An 18,346-nucleotide genomic window follows, 5' to 3' on the forward strand; every position below is an offset into this window, starting at 1 on the left:
ACTTTCAACTTCTTTCTCTCTCTGACTCCATTCATTCCTCCCCCTCCTCTCTCTTCTTTCTCAACGCGCCCGGTCTCATCGACCCTCTCTCCATCCCCTTGTGCTCAGCTCTCTTTCTCTCTCTCTCTCTCTTTCTCTCATATGCTCTGTTTTTTTGTAGGATATAACGACCGTTCTAGTCCGACGGCTATGATGAAAATTGCGTCTCATTTTACAGCTCCAGCAAAAGGTTAACCGCGACGCCATGCCGAGAATTTGCGCGTTCAATTTTTTAGTCCACATTAAGTTCTGTAATGTATGCCCACACTGCGGATGGCCTTTGCTTTCTTGATTAACGGCATCCTTGTGAGAACAATCGCATGAGCAGACATGTGCCGAGGGCATTAGCTTTTCCAATGAGCACATTTTACGTCCTCCATAAAGCACAGCTGCGACAGGAAACAGAAAACTATTTTCTCCGTAGTAAAAACGACTGAAATTTGTTGTTCTTTCCGCTGTCGAGCAGTAAAATAACGTTGAAATTTTTTAAAGTTCTTTAAATCTTAATTTAAGGTTGTTAATAATTGCATTGCATAAGCGTGTATATGTTCATCTCTATCTCTCTGTATATTTAACTAAATAAATGTTTATAAATATATATATATAAATTTATACATACATATATATAAATTTTTATATATAATTTCCATATATATATATATACACACACATATATATATATATATATATATATATATATATATATATATATATATATATATATATATATATATATATATATATATATATATATATGGAAATAAGGACAAGGGATAGAAAAATACATTAAGGACGAACACAGGAGAGGTGGGGAAGGTAGAATCGAACAGATCATAAGCGCAAAAATATTTCCTTGACCGGGACTTGAACACCGAATCTTTCAACTTCCCTGGCCACTGCTCCAACGACTTGAGCTGTCGTGGAAACCTTTTACTTACTCAACCAAGTTCCCCGATTTTCGGCCAAGAGATGTCATTAGGGAGCAATAATTACCCCGCAGATTTCAATATAAATTACGTTTCCTCGATAGTTCAAGTGCTTAGTGCATTGGCCCGGCAGGTCTATAGAAAGTCAAGTTCCGGTCAAATATGTTCGGGCTTGTGATCTACTCGATTCTGCCTTCCCTACCACTCCTGTGGTCTCCTTTTATATGTGTTCCTTTCCCTTTTCCTTATTTCTATTTCCATGTGAATGAATAAATTTGGTATGAAAAAAAGCCTAATGGAGGAAGAATGTATTTATATCAGAATTAGCTTATTTGATTTCAATATTATTATCGCAATAACTTGCTTGGATAATATAAAAGCAGTAAAGATATATTTACTTAAGATTGTTCCAAGCTTCCTCCGAAAAACCTGCCTTTCCAAAGCTGGATATTACATTTCCGTTATTATATTTCAAAGATTACTTTCAACGGTGTTTCTGAAATTCAGTTGATTGAAGAGATATCAACCTTTCGAATCCGTCTCTTTCCTTAAAGCATTCATATCACTGCAAATAAAAGGTATATTTTTACTTATACCATGGCATTAGCGTTAGATGTCGAAAGTTGTAACGGTTTACGCCTGCTCCTTTACGAGATATTCCATCATACATAGCAGCATCGTGCCCCTGTTCACTCTGAAGATCTCTCTGCCCATTTCCTCTACTCCTTTTTACGCCCCCGAATCCATGCCCTCAGCTCCTTTCCTCAATTTTACCAATTTCCACATATCCCTTTGTTCTGGGTCGAAGGATGCTTTTATCCTTTCAGTCCCCCTCCCTCTCCACACACCTCTAAAACAGCCTTTCTAGCTCGCCTTGCTGGCTAGGCTTCCCCCCTTGATGGTCGAACCGCTCAACCGGTAGACACTGATTACCACTACTCTTCCCTGTCCTCTCTCTCTCTCTTTTTCTCTCCACCATCAAATCGGAAGATTCACTTCCGTCGACTCTTTTCGACTCAATCTTCTTGTCTTCATCTCCCGCTCCCATTCAATCTCCACACAATCGAATAATCTCAAACTATTTCTTTTCCTCTCTGTGCACTCCTCACTCTTTCCAATTTATGTTTCCTATTCTTCTTGCCTTGCGAGACATTTGGCTCGACATGTTCACCGTTCTACATACTCTTTTGACTTCCTGTCTAGCAGTAGACGAATAGGTAGCTAGGACCTTCCATAAATGCGCTCAAATTCCGAGTCCACAGAACAGACATTGGCACCCATGAATTCGTCATTTGAGTGCAACTTTACGCGGTTATGTGTATTCATGATGAGTTTCACTCTATTTCCCTTTCCCTCGGCCTGAAATGGATGGTTTAGCTACAATGGTTTCAATAAGGGTAGATTTTTGAGAAGTGGAAAAAGAATACTATATATGTGTATTGGCGAAGGGTTACGAGGTAAAATTATTTCCATTTACCCAAACCAGTGTCTACCTTAGATAAAAATCTACCAAAAATTAAGTCCAGACTTTGCACTGATGCATTACCCAAAGGAATTGGTTTTCTCGGATTATCTTACTTACGTGGTCTGTTACGAAGAAAAAGTCCTTCTTAGATGCCCATGTCACAGAAAAAAGATGTGTGTATTTTTACATCCTCAAGATTAAAGGTGACTCATGAGGAAATGCTGTCACTGATCCTAGTTTCCACAATTCATTTGTTAATCGCCTCGGTTGCTACAAAATTTCAAAGGATATATTACTTGGGTACGCTTATTTTTCATCTACTGTACCTTAAAGCGTAAATGTTGACTTACAGACAATTTCTCAATAGATTGAATTTCTGATAATATTTAACCAAGGGGAAGAAAAAAGTAAGCAAACATACCCTTTGAGCCATTAACTTACGATATAATACAAAACTTCAATTATGAAATCACACCTCATTATCATTCTCTCAGCAGCACAGGGCCTCGTCTTGCATCGACCGATTTACTGCTTGCATGCTAGACATCTATGCATTTTTTCTTTGCTTGGTTTGCATTTATCTATAAGTTGGGTATGAATAGTTATCAGTCATTCAGTTCAATTCAACTCTTTTAACCCTATGACGCTTTATATATACTTAATTTTTTCAGTTTCAACAGAACGTGCATTATTTCTCGGTAATATGTTAATTTTATACATTAGATCCTTCACTGCAGTATCCTAAACACTAAACGTAAATCCAAGTTTACTAACAAACGCTAAACAGCATGTATCCTTGAAGCTTTTATATGCTTAATCCCCTGAAACCGTTTCATGAAGTTTCTTCGCTAATCTCCGCTGATGTTCCTTACGTGCTTTCCTTCTATTGCTGCTCCAAGTCTATAAATGCAAGGGTGCATGAATTAATTAACTTACTGAATTGCAAAATAACATCGTCGATCACTCAGTACTCATCAAAGTGATCTTAACAACAGCTTAACCTGCTTGCAAGAGCAGCTCTATTAACCATTGAATTCCTCAAGTACGACTCCCGGATAGTTTAGATTGAAGGAAGGTTGTTGGTATTAAACACACGGAATTGTAGTCGTGGGACTCATTGCGAATATAAGACTCCAAACAGCTTCACTCCCTGGAATCCCTTGTTTAAAGTTGCATTCTGTCTACCTCGGTAGTCATACTGGTACTATGATCCTTATCAACCGTAAGAAATACCGTTAAAACTTTCATCTCGATCCTGAATGTTTCACTGTTACCAAAGTTAGTTACTTATTTTACGTAATGTGCTATAAGCTTAGCTTTGGAGAGCTCAAAATGTAAATCCTCCAAAAAATCTAAGTTTTACTCGACTAAAGTTAACAATGTTCTCCCCTTTACTCTTTTCCCAAGCTGAGACTTCCGTTCACGAACATTCATAGGAAAAACCTCTTCGGGCTAATGCCGGAAGAGGCAGTTCTCATACTATATAGGGAGTGAAAACGGAAATGGAATGAGTTTTGGCCATCTCTATTATGTGCATTCCATGACTGCGAACTTCAAGGATTTTTAGAATAGGTCCTTCATCAGTAAGTTTTCAACAGAAGAAGGGAATTGGAGGGGAAAAGTGGTTTCTTCCTCGCCGTTAGCACCCAAAACGGCCTCTGTCAGAAGAAGGAAGGAAGAAAGACCGCAGTATCTGAAGGACTGCCGAGACAATGGAAGGCGAAAATGAAAGACGCTAAAGAGAATGAGAAAACGGCATGCTTTTGAAAAGGAGAGAAGTTGACAGAAGGGTCTATGGGGAATCCGCAAAAGATAAATAATCACTGGACCGAATTCAATTGCATGAAAAATACCAGGCTGTATTTTAACACGCCTCCTTTTGTCCTTAAACCCAATTGCTCTTTTTCACTTGATCACCTTTATTTATTGAGTGTGTCTTCTACAATTTTACTCCATTATTTTTCATCACTTTCAACTTCTTCCTTCTTTGTTTGTCTAAAAATCCAATCAATTCTGCTTTTTTTTACTTTAAACCTTACACTTAAATAAAACGAAACAATTGGTCTTGGAAAAAGATTTTTGATTGGTTCAATGGTGACATTAAAATATTTCATACCTAATACTGGGGTAATATGGAATCTTTTTAAAAGCATGTTCTGTAAAATGGTAACCTTCTGTTGAAATATTCATTGTTAGTTTTTCTCTTACTTCTTATGTCAAGGCTTTTCTGGGGTAAAATTGTTGCCTTAATATACAATCGATGAATATCTTCATGCATGTGCGATGTCAAATTACTTTAACGTGCCATTAAAATGTGTGATTTTTTATTACCTTTAATCACCCCTTGAAAATAAATAACTACAGTTTTGCAGTATTTGAACATGGATATCCATTTATTCAACAGAGTTAAAACTAAACAATACCTAACCACATATACATAATTTACCATTAGATTGAATATAAATTAATTACTCTCTAAAATGTCATTCTTCGATGTGTTTATGGTAATCAGCATATTCTGTTCCTTCGAACTGCCACGTCTCCACTACTAACAATGCCAATTGCTAAGAGGAAGAGATTTTAACTTCGGTAATGACGTAGATATAAAATGATACTACTAGATATTTGCTCTTGTAATATCTAATCGTGATTAACTAAAACAGCATATTAACTAAATTATCATGGCTTAAGGAACCGATAACGTTAACCTAACAGAAAAATGCCTCTCAAAATATACTATAAAGCCAAAATGTAGAATACTTTTAGGAATCTTGACGATGTATCCATTTTTGGCGAATAATATGTCAGTGGTTAGAGAGAAAAACCAAATTATATTTTCAAGGTATCAACAAGTTGTATTATAGTACTTGTAAAAACGTCTGGTCTGAACAAATTCCATCATTATTTATGTTATTCATATACACTTAAGCATCCATGAATGCTTGTATTTTAATTTGATCAATTATTGTTCAAAGGATTGTGTTCGGTTTTATGCAAGACTAATGCGACCTAATAAAATGAATTTGTCACCACTCGCGAATCCAAATGTGCTTTTAATTTGCCTAAGAATTAGTTTGTCATTTTTTTCCATGAATCAAAGAAGAAGTAATAAAAGAAAAAGGCCAATTTCTTGAGAAACGTGAGTCATATTCTATGTTTCTAAATGAGAAAATAAAATTAGGTATTTTTCTTGAAAATGGGTATGTCATTGAATTATAGTTTATCTTTCCTTAAAAAGTTCCAGTATGTTCGTTGTAACAAATGCTGTCAAACAAATTTTCGTCTAAAGGATTAAATAAACCCCATGGTTTTCAAAAATACAGGTATCATGTGAATGAGATAGTATTTAAAAATTTTCATTAAATCTCTTTATCCGAAGGAAAACCTAGAAAAAACATAAATTCTAGGACATTTTTCAAATATAAGTGTAATAAAGTTTTATACAGCGCTACCTAATTATTCTGATTCCATTTCATGGCTTGCAGTAAATGTTTACATGCAACTGACATTGCAAGTTACAAAAACTGCATCAACGGTGCTAAAAATTAAAATCGCTAATCCACGCGAATTTTCTCGATACATACATGAAACAGCATTCGCACGTACTCATGGAAAATTTCAATAGATTTTTACACATTTCGATAGTCTTTATATGGACACTCAACCAGTTTCACCTATTGACGGCCTAACGTAAAGTTACAATTTTCATCAATATAGAGTTCACGTAACAATGTTAATTGAACATTAGCTAAAAAAAGAAATCCAGGTCTTTCATATACTAAGTAGGAAAAATAAGTTTTCCGAGTAAAATATTTTTATAAATTATTATTAACTATATTTAAAATTCTTAGCTTAGCTTTTAAGAGGAATTGTAAAATTTTTTTCTGGCGATATTTCGATGTTCAGCCCTCTTCTTGATCTAAATTCTAGGTTAAAGAAAACATAGCACGAATTTGTTACCTGGTTAAACCACTAAGAGTCGTACGTACTACTATCGAGATAGATCTCTTAAGAGATCAAGAGATCTCCAATAAGAGATAGAATGATTGCAATTTATAGGCTGTTTGAAATTTCCATGCGTGCTTAAAGAAGATAATATTTCCATAAATGGGTGCATACACAAAAGTTTAGTCAAATGCAGTCTTAATGAACAAGCTTAAATTTGTGTAGGGGTAAGTATATTAAATATGATGCATTATCGTATTCCTGAGTACCTTGATATTGGGAAGATTAATGCGTCTAAAAAATTGATACCACAGTTTAAGAACCAATTCTCTTCGAAATTCAAAGAGATATATCATCATTTAACTCTGCAAACGGAAATTCAAACCCAATTCCATTACACTATTTGGCTAATGTTGACGGAAGAGCTCTAAGAGTTACATATGTAACATTATGAAATAAATACATTAAAATAAATTTTTAGTACTTCAGCCTACAATTGACAAAATCGTGAGAAATGGACATCTAGATGGATATTGAGATGCAAGGGAAGGAAAAGGTGGAGGCTGGAATGGGAAAAGAGAAAGTGAGTGGTTATAATGTTTTACGGGGCTGAGGAGAGAGAGTTGAGGTGTGCATGGGGTATATATAAAGATGAGTGAGTGAGAGGCATGAGAAGTTCAAAAGGGAGAGCGATGCGGAAGTTTAAAAGCAGTTATAACGAACGGGAGCCTCAGGACGAGTGTCAGGAGCCCCTTTTGAGAAGGTGGCACACGAAAGTGAAGCAAACTGAGTCTGCTGATGCACAGAGCAGGGTGGCGCGGATGGGAAACAGGAGTGAAGAAGTTTGATAAAGATATCTTTAGAGTGCAAGAATATAACACCTCTAAGAATGCATGTAGGTAATTAAACCAAGAGAGCATCTAGGCTAAGAAATACGACAATGAGTCTTTATTCCTATTATTATTTGATTTGAACTAATATTGGTAATTTACATTTTAAATTTATTTCATTGGAAATGGTATTGATGTTGTGAAAAAATCAGAGGTTAAAAGTTAGCATTGATCCTCAGCCTATCAAACAAATTTATAAAAGTTTATAAAAAAATTAACTTCCAAAGTCAAAAAGCAAGGTAAAAAATTGAACATAACCTCTGAACTCCTCACAAACCAAGTCATAGCGTCTATCCAGTTAGCTTACAGCTGTCTGGGATAACTCCCACTAAGTGTTGTTCAGCTATAGGACCGCTCGTTCCTAGGCTGCCTCCAGTGAGCCGGCTGAATGTATTACTATCCCGGTGTATTAGGCCGAAGGGGGAGACCTAATGCCGTATAGTGAGGAACCTGGATTTTATTAGAGTCGAGTCGGAATAGTGTGGTGTGTACAGACTAGACTTCCGTTGACAAATATCTTGGATATTTCTTCTTGTAGACTCCCGGTCGCCTAAGAGCTACAGTAAAGCTGCAAGGAAAATATCATTTGATTCCTTACCTTATTCAGTCACTAAAGTTTAGTCGATTCCATATATATCAATGCCATTTCAAATTAAAATGTGTTCAAGGGGTGAGTTAGCAACTGCCGATTATTTTGCAGCATTGGAGATAGAAAATGATGGTTAGGGTTCGATTTCTACGCAAACGGCAATGGTGTAAATAGTAACCGTATATATTTCACAGTTCCTTATTTCATACTTGGCCCTGGCTGCTTTGACAAATTATACATTTATTACACATGCATTATTGCATTTGACAGTACATTTGGCAAATTATTTATTATAGCTTTTTTATCACATATTTCACGGATATGAAGCAGATTATTTACAATATCTCTTTGCTCAGACTAGTATTTGAGTGAGGATGCTTTGTAGAGCAATTTTCGAGGGAGTGTTGTGGTGTACTAAATTATGTTCCGACAAAAAACTTTTTCTTATTATTTTGCACTCAAATTTTCGTGCTCTCGCAAAGAGAGGTCAAATACGTTCAACTATCTAAGCTCAAAGAAAACACAAACCCTTACTGAACATTAAGACATCATAAAAGAGCCATGATTTTGAGTTTCCCCTTTAAAAACTGGGATTTTGGTAATCAGCAGCGTCAAAAAAAGGGAGTAGAAATAAGGAATCATTTAGACAAGCATGGTTATGAAATCAAGACATGACAATTTATAATAAATACAGTAGGAGATCAAACCTTTTTTTGAGCAAAATAAAACTATTGTCATTAAAACTACTCAGTTCAGAGTAAAAGATTATTACTAGTGAACTTTACTTTACTTTATTAATAGTGAACTTTATTTATAGCACGTACTTTATTTATAGTGAACTTTATTTAAGGTGCGTGATTTTGAACGGTATATGAAATTAAAGAGTGCGTGATTATGGACGGAGTGTGGCGATGGACGGTGCGTAGTATATACTCATATGGTGTGAACTAGCCCATGGGTAATGGTAACGGTGCGGTTGGTAATCTTTAAGTGTCCTATCTGTTCTTCTTTTGTGTGTATGTATGTATGTGCATTGCAAGAGTGATCATTGATCAGATTTGACCGTTATCACCAGGACAATTGCCTAATTGCAATGATAAATTTTAATAAAAAATAAAAATGCCAAATCCATTACTTTACTGAAAAGCCACTTCAACATTAAATTTGAAACAGGAAAAATCAAAGTTACTTCCCAATAAAGAGCATTCATTCACGTTTTTATAGATAACTGGGCGAATAAAACTCCAATTAGGGTACATGCTTGAATAAATATTATTCCAAAGCTATTTTATATATATATATTTACAAGTACTTTGAATGTTATATACATTGAACTAATAATAATAAAGTACGTTTCAGAAACCTATCCCTGAATTACAGCTGCGAATGTTTGCTTTCACAATTCATTGCAAATATTTTTTTTAGTCATCCTCCAACCGACCAAACATTCGCTCATAGGATAAACCGGGTTACATCGGTAGTTGAGATGAAAGGCGTCCACATTTTTCATTTATATGTTGTAATCAAATTGAAACAGTGCACTGTACGGGAATTGAATCTTTTTCTATCAAATAAAGTTGTTTATTTATCAAGAACTTCCAATTTTGGTAGTTTCTATGATAATTTCGGAGTTGAGTCAGAGCATTTCTTTTTAATTACAGAGTTTACACAATTCCGTCACTTCTACGACGCTTTACTCTAAGCTTTTGAGCATTTCTAAGATAAATGTGGAGATGAAATAAAATTCCAGCACAAACGGGAGATGTGGAGTTATGTCTAACTGGGGGAATTTTTTCTAAATGCCTCTCTTGTTCTCACTTGTTCGTCTTTTTCCAAACGAGTCGACGGTGCGCAATCTTGGGACATCATCTGTGTCGCGACGAAAGAAAAACATGGAGACTTTCCTTTTTAATATAAGATACCATGCCACCACCTGGGGGGGTAACATTTTATCGATCCGTCCTGTCGGCCCATCGCCTAAGGCTCCGACTTAGCTGAGATTTTGTTCACAGTACATCAAAAATCAAAAGTTAACTTATTTTCATTTCTCTTTTTTCTCTTCTCTATCGTTAAAAATTTCTCCCTCATTTTAAATGTGTCCTCTTTCGTCCTTAGCCAATGAGCTACTGTCCATATCCATTTAAAACATTTTAGCGAATATTTTTTCATTTTTTTCCAACAACCTCTTCTCCAATTTTCCATATAAAATTGTTTTCACGCCATCTCTTCAAATTTTTGCAAACTGTACTTCATTCAAGACTATTTATGGCTCAGAAAGAGTTCTAAAAGTCCATCTATTCACTGCCAACTAAAATATTTAGCATAAAGATAATTTCATATTTTAATTATACCCGATTAGACAGGAAGGAGAGAAGACATTATATAGAGGAATCAAAGACAGAGAGATTCAAATTTGCAAGAATAATAAAATTGGTAAAAATTCTCAATTTCCATGGTGATTGCGATTAAAATTGAAAATCAAATAAAATTTTTCATGAGGAACCCGAGAGGCTGCATTTTTTCCATTATGGCGGAGAGAAAATATTGCAAATTCCAGCGTAAAATTTATTGGGACCCCCGAGATTATGAGGATTACACCATTTTCATCCGCCATAACCCAAGTCGTGCCAATAAATTTCATGGTGGAATTTACCAATTTCCTTTCTCCCGTCAAATTCACAATATAAATAATATCACTTCCCTTAGTAATACGGGAGAGGCTCCTCGGGTGACAAAATTATTGGAGATATTTGTTTCAAGATTAAAGTTGACAAAGCTTCAACACTGTGAAGCTTACAAAAGTACGTTGAGAACAAGACAAAGACAGAAAATGTTAGGCAGAGTTAGAACACATGATCCTGGGTCACTTTAAATTCCGGTAAAATCCAGGGATTTTTCACGATTTTTCAACACCAGGATTCTATACCAATACCGGAAAGAAATGGTCTTGAAAATCCAAGGATCCAAAACATCGGTCCTCGAATCCCAGGATTAATTTTTATATGATTAATTTTTTTATTGAGCGAAAAGCTCGACGGTATCACTCAAAATTTTGTGCCCCCGAGGGTGAAACATGGCTGCTGCTTGACATAAAAACGTTTTAGTATAGAGTACTAGAATCGTGGAGAATAGTAAAGTTACAAATAGAATCTCTTTTTCGGGCAACATTTTAGAGACATTAAAAGTAAAGTAATAATTTCTCCAATATACAGTTCTAAGTTAAGACTCCTGTGCTATTTAGAATCGAGGTCCTATTTCTGGAGGAAAAAGGCAAAACTAGTAACCAAAAATCCATTGAAGGCTGCCCTCGAGGAGCGTATACACATTTTTTAAAAGGAAAAAAAGACGATGTGGAAAACGCTAAATAAAGGCAAAGCCAACCGACTGAAAAAATGGGATTATGTCATGGTTTGCGCATTCACCTGAGAAATTGAAAAGACTTTGGCTTAAAACCCGATATTGGAGAATGTTTTTATCCTGTTTGATTAGAACAGTCATCATCATGAATATCGGGAGTAAATATAACAATTTCGTTTAAGATAAAAGACAATAAGGAAACTGCCTTAATGTCCTTGGTTTTGCCATTTTCGAGAACAGACTGTAGTTAGCTACCTACTAAATTTTGGGGCAGAGCATGGCAGGTAATAAAACTTGGCAAGTAGCCTTTACCAAAAGCTGGAATAAAGAATTCAATGACTTTCCCTGACTTCATAACTCACGATACTCGACCATCGCTAAAAGGAAGCGGGCTTAATAACTTTTGCCAATATAAAACTTCTGTGGGTTCCCGCAAAGGTTTATGCCCCACATGAAAGACGGCTCGAGTTGATTTTTAGGGTGGAATATATATAGAAGATCTTCTGTCTGATGCAAAACTATCCTGCTTGTCTTTTAAACCTTACCCAACTCCTTCTACAACCGGTAAACTTGACCTGCTCCCTATTTCTGCCTCCGCTCTCATGTTTCTTTCATAATTTTGCTCAGCCAAGTAAATCAGCAAAAATACGTCCGCAACTTACACGGCAGAAGTAACATGAAGATTAAATACTCGAAAGGAATAAAATATAATAAAATCAAATGTTGTCACATTGCGAGGGAAGCCAATCCATATCTAGTGAATACAGTGAAAAACATTTTGACTGAAATCAATATTTATGATTGGAAAAAAACGTGTTCCAAATCGTAAGTATGCATATATTACGCTGGTATTAAATCCAAATTAGTCTCATCGAAGTATGATGAAAACGATAATACGATAATTATTTCGAACCCTAACTTAATGTAGTTAGATAAAATCCATTGATCTTCTATAAATATTCTGGTTTTTCTTGTTAAGTTGGCCAACCTTTTATGAAAGTTTTTGAATGAGCACAGATTATACCACCAATTTTTTCAAAGCCCCAATCAACACGATAGAACTTGATACCCAAAATTTCGTAATATTAACTATTCAATTCTGCATACTATCTGCCTCCCCTCATCACTTCCATTATGCCTCCTTTCCTTACCTGCCTAGCCTAAAATTCTCGCCACAACCGCATAATTCCATTGCCGATCAAATTGTTCTACGTCCCCTTTCTACTTTCCTTGGAATTTCTCCCAACAAACCTCTCCCATACCTAGTAAATCTTCATTTGTTTTTTTTCCATTTTACTTTATCCATTTTCCTCCAAATTCACATTCCAAAAGTGTTAGTTAAATAACCACTAAAGGATTGTTTTAGAACCACATTACATTGGTGGCTTGACCACCGTAATAAATAAAAAAAGAGACAGACAAATTCATCGACAGATTGGAGTACTTATTTTTCCCTAGCACAGTAGGCAATCATGGAAAAATGGAGTCCTGACACACGAATACATTTACTTAAAAACAAATATTAAATGGCTTATTCAATTACTGCATAATGCATAAAGGCATGTGAGTGTATAAGTAGGAGGGATTTTGTAAATCAGGAATTATATAATAAAACGCATGCATGAGCTAAAAGCTGTAAATGAACTCCAAGTTATAACCGCCTAGTGCCCCTCGCCATTGTGGCAAATTGCAGGGTGTTTTGTATATGCAGCTGTATGAGATACATTATACTTTAATATCATGCACTTTGTGTTGCGATGGACAATCAACAACATTGCATCTAACCAACTACCCACCGGCGGAGATGGGTGTAGAATATTCTTATCTATTAGACCATCATCCATGTCAACTTTTTTAACCAGTGAAAGTAAGCAATTGGCATGCTAAACTTCGCGCTACAAAAAGATCATTATAAATGGAAAATGAACAATTAGAAATAATGAAAAATGTATCCTTAAATACTGCATGCCAAATGAAATAGTGGAAGTTCTTGGCTCCAAATTCAGACAAAGGCACCATGTCAATGATGTTTCCCCCTTCGTCTTTTACGTCACTTTTTTAGGACAAGCCCTCCCTCCCAGTTTCCCATTTCATTCTTATGCTGTCACCGCAGGGTCCCTTCGGACATGGTTGCCCGTGGGTGTCTTTTAAGTAACTGGGATGACTTCCAAACCCCTTCAGCATGGGTGGAAAACTTCCTCCGCCTCGACCCCTCCTGCTCCCGATAGTTACACTCCCCGTCTCCACTCTTCAGATCTCCACTAGGCATAGGAACTCTCCACAAACCTGGCCAGTCTCAACCCTTACCACACCACGGGTCTCTTCCCACGACTTCTTCTCTCCACCTCAATCTTCCTTTTTTGCTGTAGGCTTCCTTATCTATACTCCTCTTGTTTCCTACACACGATCTCTTCCCTTTAATCAGCTCTATCTTAGCCTCAACTTCACGTACTCCTCAGATGCTGTTAGGCTCGGCTATGAATTCCTCCTTTCGGAGGTTTCTGCATCTCCAATCCACGTCCTACCCCAGATTCTACTCTCGATAAACCTTTCTCTCATCTTTGTCCAATCTTTTCCTCTGTACTAAATGAACGGAAGAGAGATGTATGAACGCATCACCACGATATTTTCAAATACTCTAGGTCGTCGATTTAAATCATTTCTTGAAAGGGTGTTTTAAACCCAGGATCACAAGTTCGTTAAATTTTACTTTCCTTAACTCCATTTATTTAGCTAAGGGAAATATAATTGAGGCAGTTTCCCGAGACTTTCCTCAATAGAAGTATTTTTTAAAGTAACACAATCACCAAAGTGGCCGATCCACCGTGATCGCAGAAATTGTATGCGGCCGCCTCACTGAGGAGCAGACGCTGCTAAATTGGGAGATGACCCCACTGGAAGCAATTATCATTGGCCATGCAGGTGCAAATCTAGGGCCCATTGGAACCCCCCATGAGAAATGCAGAAGACGATATATGAGTACACATGTAAGTGCACGTTAGCATATTATTTTTTGAGGACATCGCAAAAAATGCCTTTGATAGATTACCTTTAACGATGAAATTTACTAAAGCGGTGAGTGAGCATGCCAAAAGAATAAAATTTGATTATCATATTTACAAAATATTAATTTAGAGCATATATTTTCCCTTTGTTCATTAATATATTATGTATATAAACAAAGGGATTAGCTCGAACCACAGTTATCATCTGTAAGGTCAGTGTGTAAGGTGAGGTCCAAGCTCACCTTGTACTACGCCCAAGGGCATGTGATATTAACAGCTCAAGGTGAAAGACACAGTTCCTATCAGTATCGCATGTGGTTTCCCCGGAAGATCTGCTACTCGAAAAGTCACGCAGATTTATTGAAGCTGAGTGTGCCGAGAAACGTCCCCGGGAATCGAACCCGGACTCTCTACCCACTAGACTACCACGATTCCATTACATATGTCTTCATATGCACGTATATATAATATATATATATATAATGGGCTGAAACAATATAGAGATTAGATGAGAGCAATAGAACAATGAGAGGGCCGAAAGCTCGAACAATTATCCGTGTGAGTGTCCTTTTAAATGTTGCTATTCTATTCTATTTGTGTTATATTGTGTCAGCCCATTATTGTGCCGCTCGTGTGAGTTTTTCCGTACAATCGTTATATATATATATATATATATATATATATATATATATATATATACTGCTGACCGGAGGGTCCCGGGTTCAATTCCCGTGAAAGGCACTCTGGGCACCTGCAGCTCCACCCAAGCTATGTGATTTTTCGGTTACCAGGTCTTCCTGGGAAACCATAACCGGCACAGGGAAAGGAACCGGCCCCCCTACCCTGATGTGTGAATATTCACACGCCGTATAGGGCTTTGTGCTGGGTGAGCTCTACCATCACCTACCAAACCGACCTTCGGGTTGATACTGTGTTTATTATACATTTTTTATATATACATATGCAAGAGCATATGTCTTATATATACTCGTATTTATCTACATTATGAATTTTATTTTCTTATTTGTACATTGATATTATATATCCGAAAATTTATGGTATAGAAAAATGTGCGACATTTCCGTCTGAAATTCGATTTGATCAATTCACATTATGAATTTTACATTTAAGCAACGCAATTGAGTATACATTTATAGTGAAAATTTCACAAAAACTGGTGAATTCGCGTATTAATGCAGTAAAGAGATCTAATGATAAAGTGACGCCCGTGTAACACCAGATGAATTGGCTATGTAACCTTTAGATTTTCATGACACGCTTATTTTCTTTATCGCCTATATGGTGGGATTATTCTTTTATTATGTACCAGCACGCATGTGGTCACCCGCCATGAAGTTAATCCTAAAGGGATTACTGTAACCACTCATCCATAACTGCTTTTGTCAAATCTTAAAATGATGATGACAATTACTAGCGTACTGACAAAGAATGGAGATGAAAGAGCTTGATCGTACCACAAAATATCGTGAGGTATCCCAGAGTGTTGTAGGAAAACAAGAGAACGCAATTCATCTCCGCGATCAAGTCAGGAAAACAGTATTACAGCAATTCAACGATCCAATCAGAATTTTAATCGTGCGACGTAAACAGCAATGCTTCGAAAACACGTCATGCATCGACGAAAATGCGACCATTTAGATTGTGTTGTTCCGTTCAAAACCTATTTCCCTCTCCTTGGGGGGGGGGGGGGAAACGCCAATCTATCTCCGCAACAAAGGGCATTTAATTCATCAACCAGCCATTTCAATTCAATTCAGCTAAGTCTGAATGCGAAACAATCTCTATTGTTAACGGCTTTTACTCTTTCGAGCCAGCATGTGTTTAGGTCAGTTTGCACGCGCTCCGCGGGAACATACTAACCGGCCACAGTCTACTCATATCCAAAACCAATCGTTGAGTCGTTAAATCTAGGATGGGACTAATTATGGTCATACCTTTCTCCAAAACCGCCCACACGGCGGGCAAAGGTCACGGCACAAACAACAAACACAGATCCCTCCAAGCGTTCGATGGGAATTCCTATCGCGGCGATTCTCTCATTTCCGCGGCTATATCGCCAATGCATCCCTTCATAACGAAAGCGTGGAATTTATCGGCCAGATTTATGAAAGCAAACAGTATCAAAAGGACTGAGGATCGTAATTTTTTCCTCTTTTTCACCCCATTACCCCATCTCCCTCTCTCACTCATGAATCATAGGGGAAACATGGTGTCACCCCCGGCAAATTTTCGACTTAAATATTTTGAAAATTACATTCCTATTTTCTGTTATTTATCTATTGACGCTGAAAGACGTCAATCTTTTGCGGCCCCAGGTCCGAGTATTTTCGAAGCAAGAACTTTGTTATGATCACCAAGTATTGAAACATCTCAATGCAACAATTTCAGAGTGTAAAAATCATTCGCCTTGACTGGGATTCGAACCCAGATCCCTCAATATCCGGTCGAGTGCTTTAGCCACTTAGCCACTCTGTGGCTAAAGCACTCGACCGGATATTGAGGGATCTGGGTTCGAATCCCAGTCAAGACGAATGATTTTTACACTCTGAAATTGTTGCATTGAAATGCACATTAGCGGATGACTCCGTTAAAAGTTACTGTTGCGGCATCTCCCGCAGTTTCTTTGGAATTTATTGAAACATCGTTTGACTATAACTATGGTCGCTTTTAAATGGAGGTGTACGAGTAGTGTTCAATAAATATGGGAAATTTGAGTTTTTAGGGAAGAATTTTATTTATTCGTCTATATCAGAGCTATCCTCTTCGAAGTAGTCCTAACCAGATATTACACTGCTTAAGACAGCGATTTTTCCGAACACTTCTGGAACTCGACGTTTGGTATTGCTTTTAGCACTCTCAGGGATGCGTTTTAATCTTATATATGCTAGTAAAACGACGGCTCTTGAAGGTTCTCTTTAATTTTAGTAAGAGAAACAACTCACACGGGGTAATTTTTGTAGACTGTGGGGGTTGGAACCCATGGTTGCCATCCCCAAGGAAGACGGGGGAGTCAGGGTGATACAGGATCTTTCGGCTTGGACGAAGTATATACGCACGCCACGCTTTACTCTTAAATCCGCGGCCCAAGCCTTAGAATCAATCCCTTCAGGAGCACTTTTAGTTAAAATAGATTTGAAAGACGCCTTTTGGCAAATCCCGATTGACGCCGCACATAGGCACAATTACGGCGCCTATCACCGGGGCACCGCGTACGTTTGGACAAGACTACCCATGACACTACAGAGACGTTTTTAACCCAAATTAACTAAGCTTTTTTCTTTCATTTGAGCAGTGAGAAGTGTGATCAGGAGCATTATCATGGTGTCGCAAATGCCATGAATCGTTTCGCCACAAATACTTTTACAAGTTTTTTTCTAATTCCTTCACGCAAACGGTGTATCACTCTCTATTGGCCGTTTGAACTTTTGGCAAGAACTCAGAGTACATCATGCACTTTGCAATATAAAAATATTCCCGTTCATTCTTGAACACACTTCGTATAGAAAATAAAATATTGATCTACAACATTACTTACGGTAAAATATTGCCTCCATTCATTTTCTAAAGGAAATTAGCCTAGACATTCGTGTTGCAGTTATGCTCTGTAGTATTCTGAATGATATTATCGATCCGATTTCATTGAAATATTGGCTGCAAATTCATTGCATCCAAATGTTTATCTTCTTCGACAAAGTTAATTGAATTCTCCGTTACGTTTGTGAAAAATAATTATGTACGTACTCTATGAAAAACTCAAAACTGGCAATAAACCAAGACTTTAAAAGAGATACCTTTTCTGAGGAATAAATTATAATTAATGAAAAATACCATTGAACCCTAAGTAACTCTTCAAACTATCTTTTTTAATAAAAAAATTTAAGAACCGATTTTCTGTGTTAATCTTGAGTCACCCACTATTATTTCACATGACTTCCATTTTTCAAATGCAAATTTTGAGCCCAGAAATCTATATCTAACTGTTGTCTCAAATGTTGGCCAAATTGGAATACAATTACGTTGACGAGTTTTTGATGGCCAATGATAAAAATGATCATTCAAAACGCTAAACGTAAATGTCAAAAACTGGAGTGATAAATCACACAAAACAC

This window comes from Hetaerina americana, unplaced genomic scaffold, assembly GCF_022747635.1.
Source record: "Hetaerina americana unplaced genomic scaffold, ioHetAmer1.1.p SCAF_2, whole genome shotgun sequence".
Classification (NCBI taxonomy): Eukaryota; Metazoa; Arthropoda; class Insecta; order Odonata; family Calopterygidae; genus Hetaerina; species Hetaerina americana.